Source organism: Physella acuta, unplaced genomic scaffold (genome assembly GCF_028476545.2).
Source record: "Physella acuta isolate Inbredline_101_S28 unplaced genomic scaffold, ASM2847654v3 ptg000219l, whole genome shotgun sequence".
In the NCBI taxonomy this organism is placed as follows: Eukaryota; Metazoa; Mollusca; class Gastropoda; family Physidae; genus Physella; species Physella acuta.
This window is the reverse complement of record NW_026731738.1, coordinates 244,283-251,370: the sequence shown is the minus strand read 5'-3', so window position 1 is coordinate 251,370 and position 7,088 is coordinate 244,283.

Sequence of the window (7,088 nt, the reverse complement as noted above, 5' to 3'; positions counted from 1 at the left end):
CAACAACAACAACAGCTACACCACCAACAACAACAACAGCTACACCAACAAAAACAACAGCAGCTACAACAACAACCGCTACAACAACAACAACAACAACAGTAGCTACACCACCACCATCACCAACAACAACAGCTGCTAAACCACCACCACCAACAACAACAGCAGCTACAACAACAACAACAAAAGCAGCTACAACAACAACAACAACAGCAGCTACAACAACAACAAAAGCAGCTACAACAACAACAACAGCAGCTAAACCAACAACAACAGCAGCAGTTACAACAACAACAACAACAACTCTGACGACAACAATTCGGCACGACATAAACTATTAGACACCCACGTATCTGAAGAGTGTTGGGGGTAGCTTTAAAGTGCAGTGAGAATCTGATGAGGATAAAATGTAAGATAGAAGACTGTTCTTTTAGATGGAACGGGGCTTCAGTGCGCTGCGAGACAGAACGCACTGTTGCGGCCCTTATCACATAATCTAACGCGTGCTAGTCTTGAAGTTTATCTTTGCCTGACTTAAGCTTTTTGCGTGTCACATATACAGTTATGCTTTGTCTAATATACCTTGTATAGAACTTGACTTTAAGTGGAACAAAACATAAAAATTTCCTGCCATTTATGGTTCGACCTGAAATGTATTGCTTTATTTTTGGCTTTCTGCGACAGTGTCAGGTGAATGATTTGAACAGTTTCCAGATGTCTCTAAAACACGACAAAAATTGTCTAGCACATGACACATGACTCTAGCACATTACTGTGAGACACTTTTTTTACACATCGCTTAACTATTACGTCTCTGACATATACCTCTTACACATGACTCTAACACATGACAGATGACTCTAACACATTACAGATGACTCTAACACATGACTGGTGACTCTGACACATGACAGGTGACTCTAACACTTGACAGATGACTCTAACACATTACAGATGTCCCTTACACATTACAAATGACTCTAACACATTACAGATGACTCTAACACATGACAGATGACTCTAACACATGACAGATGACTCTAACACATGACAGATGACTCTAACACATGACAGATGACTCTAACACATGACAGATGACTCTAACACATGACAGATGACTCTAACACATTACAGATGACTCTAATAGCTGACAATCATATACATTACAGTCACAAATCCGGTACATGAAACTGAAATTTACCCTTTCAAGTGGTGTACCCTGAGTTTTAGCTATTATTTTTACTCATGGCTGATTCATGACTTTGACTTTGGCTGCTCTTCATAACAGTCATGACTTCCAGTGACGCACATGAATTTAGTTTTCCCACATAACTTCAGATGACATTTCCGACTTTAGATGACATTTAGGACATTACATGACATGCATGACATCGACTGGCACACAAGACCTGTCATCCCAATGACATGTGACACGGTACACAAGCTAAAACTTCAGACAGACTGTCAAATGCCACTTAATTTAAGACAAACATTCAATTGGAATCGGTCACGTGTGAGCAACAAGCCCCACCCACCCGTCTCTCCCTCCCCACCCCACCCAAAACAGCATCGTAAACAATATTCGTTTTTTTTTTCCACCTCTCTTTAATTCAATTTCAAAATAATTGCTTGCCACGCGGAGGGAAAATTAGGTCACGCGGTTCTATTTTTATCTTTTCGTCATATTTGTTTTGATCAAAATTTTAAACACAGCGCGGCTTATAGCTTATGGAAACGCATGTGTTGTCGTAATGTCGACAAAACCCTAGAGACGTAATGACGAACATTTTTTTCGTTAACAAGGGACGCCATATTTTTTTTTTGCTGACCGGACGTGACGTGGATGTTGTTTACTTGTCTGCGGTTTTATTTTTGTGTGTTTACATCTAGGGTGTAAAGGTCAGGATTGGAGAGATGGATTTTTTAAAAACGGGGTAAAGTTGTTGGGTGACAGAAACACGTATGGGGTTAGGGAAAAGTGTATACAAACTAGAATCTAGCAATGGTTGCCAATCGTTTAGTCTGTGATTCGATGGAGGGGGGGGGGGGGTGAAAACGAGGCTGACGACGTATAGTACAGGAGAAAGCCAACTTGGATGGTGTTTGGTTTGCCTAGAAGAACAAAATCCTGCTTTCACGATCCATGGAGCAGATGAAGTAGAGTTAATCTGTTTCACCGATTTTCGGTTATTCTTATCAGTAGTATGCCAAAAAAACTTGACTATGACCGACTCGAACCAGGTACACATAATGGCTGAGTGTGCTCAGTGAAATCCTAAAGACTCAAACTCGTGAATTGAACTCAAAACTTGCAAACTAGCAACCGAGTACTCTACGACTCGACCACACCGCCCCATGTCTCCATTGCGATATCCCTAATGTAATGTTATTTTATTGTTGTTTTTTTTTTGTAATTTAATGAGATTTACGCTCTATCAACCAGCTAATTTAACAACACCGAATGTTTGATTTAACCTTAAGGCTCATATTTCGACATGCACCACACCACCGGCAATCTCAAAACACTTTCATTCTATCTACCTGTCAAAATGATTGTATGTAAAGGCAATTTACCCTCACTTAACACAGTTCACCCATAAATCTCCCAAATTACGATACCTCAGCAAGATAAAGAAACATCTTTCATTTCACCAAAATCAACACGTTAAAAGCTGATCCCCCACCCACACAACCCCCACCCCCGCTCTCCAAACAACGTGATACCTTTTGTTACGATTATTGACCCACTCTCGTCTGCCACACGCCATTAACGCGCCAAATATAACGGTGTTTGCCAGGTCACAAAAATGGGGTCAACACCAGTAACACGGCCAGGTTGGACTATTATCTCCCTTCTTCAACTATTATCTCCCTTCTTTAACTATTATCTCCCTTCTTTAACTATTATCTCCCTTCTTCAACTATTATCTCCCTTCTTTAACAGTTCGTAAGGTCAGGGAAGTAACCGAACACGTCTTCTTCATTGGAGATTTGTTTTCGTTTTAATTAGGCGCCACCTTTTTAAGGAAACACCTTTTCCACTAAACAATCAGTCGGTACATTTTGGGCAACAGGGTGTTTCCGCTTCATCAGCTAGCACGTGGATACATTCACATCACGACATTTTTCACTTCATCAAATAGCAAGTCCCTATATTCATGAAAACATTGTTTTTGCTTAATCAGCTATTCAGTTTTTTACAACAATCATCATGACAGCGTGCACTTGATTTTATATGTCAATAAAACTACTGACAAAAACTAATACCTAGTTAAAAATTATATGCATTATTTTAAATACACGTATAGTACATAATTCTCGAAGAAATCAACCCCCCCCCCCTTTTATCATCTTCTCCCGTTCGTGCCCAAAACTTATAGGTTTAGTAGTCTAGCTCTCTACCGCAAGGCTACGTCGTTCCATCCTTCTTCCTTTATTAAACTAGAAATACACTGTATAAAATTAACTTATGTATGTTTCTAAAACAGAAAAACAGCCATAGCTACGGTATAATATTTGATCTTAGACAAGCAACAGACATAAACCCCCGACCCACCCAGAGAATTCCACGCCAGACAAATTTGCTGGCATCTCGAGGTAAGGGCGGTGCTTGCATCGTCGCGATAATTTACCGTTTTGTCTGGTGGCCTCCCCTGCTTGAACGCCGACACTTCTAAATTTAGCCGTGACGTCATTGGCTGAATTGTTGATCTACGTCCGTCACAACTCAGCCGGCGCGTCATCATTCCTCTGTAAAGGCGCTGGACTCTTTTCTATAGTGTATAGCTAGTATGTGGTAATGTAACTTTTTGGACCTAAAACTCCATTAGGGTAGGTGAAGTAGAGCTCACCTGTGATATCGGCGTATGAAGGGGTAGTGTGAACAGCACTATGCCCAGCCGTCTTTATATTCCTTAACATGTGTAAGGTACCCATAAGACGATGAGTGTGAGTGGACTCACAAACTTAAAGCAACAGTCGAACGATCAACCATTCGACCACGCCGACTCCAGTTTATATATATATATATATATATATATATATATATATATATATATATATATATATATATATATATATATATATATATATATATATATATATATATATATATATATATATATATATATATATATATATATATTTATTTATTTATTTATATATATAAAGTGTAAGTATAGAGTAACAAGCTCCGCTTATTTTAAGCTAATGAAGGCTAGTATAGCCCAGCTGGTTTCTGTTGATATGGATTGTAAATTCAATAAAGCATACAGAAAGCTTAGTGTCCAACAAAAGCTGGTGTTTGTCTTTTATCCAACTTTATACGATTTCTCCAACTTTGTCATTTTAAAATCTAAATTTGTTTAGTTTTATCACATCAATAAATCTTTCAAAAAAAAAAAAATCCCACACCAGTCCCACAATTATCACAATACTCGCTTTATCGTCTGTTAGCTCCGAGCTAAATTATCGAGGATTTAGCTCCTTCTCAGGCCGGGCCGTGTAGAGATAAGCTGGCCTGTTGGCACTTGAATACCTCCACTTCCCTGGCCACTAAGACTTGCCGGAAGTTGCGTACTGCCATTTTAAAAATAAATCACCATATATCGATTTAAAAAACTAAAATAAAATACTAAAGGACTAACATATAAGAATTTGGAGTTGATGTTTTTCTTCTCACATCAATTAACCAATAAAAAAGTTCTCATTTCTTGAAAGGATTTTTACTTTGGTCACAATATCTTCAATGTTTTTGGTAAAATTTCGTAATTCAACGAATTCTGACTCATTTCTAATGAATCGATTTTTTCCAAACCCTCCAGATAAGTTTCTTTCGATTTCCTATTACTAGAAAATTTTATATAATTAGATATCTAATTAGTTATATAATATTGATTTAAAGATTACATTGGTCAATATCAAAAAGGGGAAAGAACTTGTCAGTACCGATAACTTGTTCTCGTCAAATATTGACAAATCTTAGAATGGAGATAAGGAGCAGAGATTTTATATAAAAGACTATTTTGTACTTTTTTCTCTCTCATATATTGATTTTTAAGAGTATCTATGTGACATTTAGTCGATCGAGTATAATACAAACAATTAGTCTAGACACGAGGGCTATCGTCTCAAGAACTGCTCACCTGAAAAAATAAATACAGTAAACATATTATTTTTTTTTTTTAAATGTTACGTTTTGACTTACTTTTATATCCCTACATCTATATACTAAAATGTATATATATATATATATATATATATATATATATATATATATATATATATATATATATATATATATATATATATATACATGTATATATATATATATACAATTTTTAAAAAATTATAATATTTATTTGAAAATTTAAAGCACTTCAAAATAAGAAATAAGGTTTTTTATTTTATTTTGCTTTATTTTCTCTGATTTAAAAAAAAAATTAATTGACAAAACGGACGTTTAATTTTTACATTATTTTTGATAACCCTTGTAAGGAAATATGTCTGGCGTTGTGTGGGGGGCGGGGGGGGGGGGCGGTTTGGCAAAGACAGAAGGCCCATAAAGTACAGGCGTTCTTGACCGTCACTGAGTTATGGCCGCGTTGCCATGTCAACAGGACGCAACGACGCTTCCCACGGGTCGGGCGTGTGTGTTAGAGAGAGAGAGAGAAGGGGGTGTGGGGGAGACGGTGGATGTGTGAGAACAAATTTTGTTTATCATTAATATAAGGAGAGAATTGGCTCTCCGTTAAGTTCTTTATAAGCCCGAGACGGATGGAACACGATATAGAGGAAGAGTGCATTGCTTTCTAGTTTTCGAATCCGCCTTGTCTATAGAACAGACCGGGAATAGACAAGATTTTGAACATTGTCAGAACAAGCTGCTACACGAGGAACAGAATATTTTTGATGGGTAAAGAATTGCTGCTCGGCTATTCTGGACATGGTAAAGAGATGGGCAGCTGACATAAAACACGAGTTAATGGTGGAGCCGATTGGCAGTAATGGAAACCCGGCCGTAAAAGGAAGACAACGGGTGGTCGCTAATTAGTGGATAATTCGGTGAGACTAGACTAGTGCAAGAAGAAAGATTGTCGGATGTTTAAGGCGTGTTGTTGATTTTTTTTTTTTTTGGGTCATATGTTGTCAGCCAATGGTAATTTTTGTGCAACCTCTTCCGGTAAGACATGGTCGTGTGGTTTTAAGGATTGTGTTTTTAGGGAATTGTGTTTTAGGGGAATGGGTTATAAGGGATTGAGTTTTAGGGTAATGTGTTTTAAGGGAATAGGTTTTAAGGGAATGGGGTTTAAGGGAATTATTTAAAGGAGGTTGGTTTTAAGCTAATAGATTTTAAGGAAATGGGTTATAAGGGACTGTGCTTTAAGGGTATGGATTTTAAGGGAATAGGTTTTAAATGAATGGGATTTAAGCGAATGGATTTTAGGGAAATGGGTTTCAAGGAAATGGAATTTAAAGGTATAGATTTCAAGGGAATGGGTTTTAAGGGAATGGATGTTAAAGAAAAGGGTTTTAAATTAGCTTTAAAAGTAAGGGAATTCATTTGAATGGAATAGGGTTTCAAGGGAATGGGTTTAAAGATTGTTTTAATTTTTAAAATGCAGCAGTGAATCCTCACGACACTGTCCTGTACAACCTTTTAAACACATCAGCACCAACATCACGCGCTGAAGAGAATTTAATTGTTACGTTTTTCTTCCAGATTACAAGAATTCATGATCTAAAAATACATTCATCACCCCCCCCCCCCCTCCCCCACCCTTTCAACCTATATTGTCGGACATTCAACCCAATAACCCGGACAAAAAAAAACCCGGTCATTTGCCGGTTTGGCCTACAGGGACACAGGCCGAGTCCAGTGATTGTTATGACTAATTGCGCGGCGAATATCCCCTCCCCCCCCCCCCCATGTAGCCTGTAAGATACTCATCATGACCTAATGTTTGGGATCAAGAACTCAATTCATCTAGTCCAGGGGTCTCCAAACTACGGCCCGCGAGGTCCTCTCATCCGGCCCACGGAGATCTTTTTGTCCACGGAAAAAACGTTTGTTGGTGATGGCTGAGAAA